Genomic DNA, 997 nt, shown 5'->3' with positions numbered 1-997 from the left:
AGGTGTACGTGGCTGGCGCCTTAGCCGGTTGAGCTATAGGCACCGAGCCAAGAGTTTTTTTTTTTTTAATTAAATCATAGCTGTTTACATTAATGCAGTCATGGGGTACAATGTCCTGGTTTTACATACAATTTAAAATACTTTCATCAAACTAGTTAACATAACCGACATGGCATTTTCTTAGTTATCGTGTTAAGACATTTATATTCTACATGTAGTAAGTACTCTTGTAAGATGCAAAAATATGGAATGCTTCACGAATTTGCCTGTCATCCTTGCGCAGGGGCCATGCTAATCTTCTCTATATCGTTCCAATTTTAGTATATGTGTTGCTGAAGCGAGCACAAGCCCAAGAGTTTTGAGGTTGCTGTGAGCTGTGACAGCATGGCACTCTACTGAGAGCAGCATAGTGAGACTCTGTCTCAAAAAAAAAAAAAAGTGCTTACCTGACTTCTCAATAACATTAAACCCCTAAGTGGCGATGGTAGGTTGAAATACTATTGATAATTGCTGCCTCAACAAGTCACCACAAGCACATGTGTGTCTGATGGTGTCAGTTTGACTGGTTGTGCTTGGAAGGTAACACACTGGAAGCCCCAGACTGAGGTAAGACTGAAGCCACGTGTACGTGCAAATAGCACAGCATACATGTTTGTTATTTTACATGAAATCGCCATAGCCTATCACAATTGTTGACCTTTGTCTACAAAGGTCACACTTCAGAACTGTGCCATTAAGTTCCACCAAAAAATTACCCGAAAAACCTCATAATGTTTTAAGTAGGTTTGTAATTTTGTGTTGAGCCACATTCATAGCCATCCTGGGCTGCATTTGGCCTTCAGATTGTGGGTTGGACACCCCTGTAAATGGATCAATTTCCATTTTATTCTCCTTCTGTTCTTTGTTCTTCCACCCCCGCCCCAGAGGGAAGTTAATTGAGTATTTTCCCATGTCTTTTCTTTTTCTTTCTTTCTTTCTTTTTTTTTTTTTTAGAAAC

The 997-nt window shown here is 39.7% G+C and overlaps 1 protein-coding gene and 1 non-coding gene across 2 annotated transcripts in view; one reads left to right on the top strand and one right to left on the bottom strand.

Annotated features, from left to right (window-relative positions):
- SERINC5 (serine incorporator 5) overlaps positions 1 to 997 on the top strand; it is a 123,251-nt gene that overhangs the window by 18,619 nt on the left and 103,635 nt on the right. The window lies entirely within an intron of this gene.
- LOC111723957 lies at positions 239 to 345 on the bottom strand. Its single transcript, XR_002772358.1, has one exon. It is a non-coding gene; the product is annotated as a U6 spliceosomal RNA (small nuclear RNA).

The sequence above is a fragment of the Otolemur garnettii genome, unplaced genomic scaffold (genome assembly GCF_000181295.1).
Source record: "Otolemur garnettii isolate 467f Iridium unplaced genomic scaffold, OtoGar3 scaffold00017, whole genome shotgun sequence".
Classification (NCBI taxonomy): Eukaryota; Metazoa; Chordata; class Mammalia; order Primates; family Galagidae; genus Otolemur; species Otolemur garnettii.
Note: the sequence above shows the minus strand (reverse complement) of the source record. Positions and strands in the feature narration are given on the sequence as shown.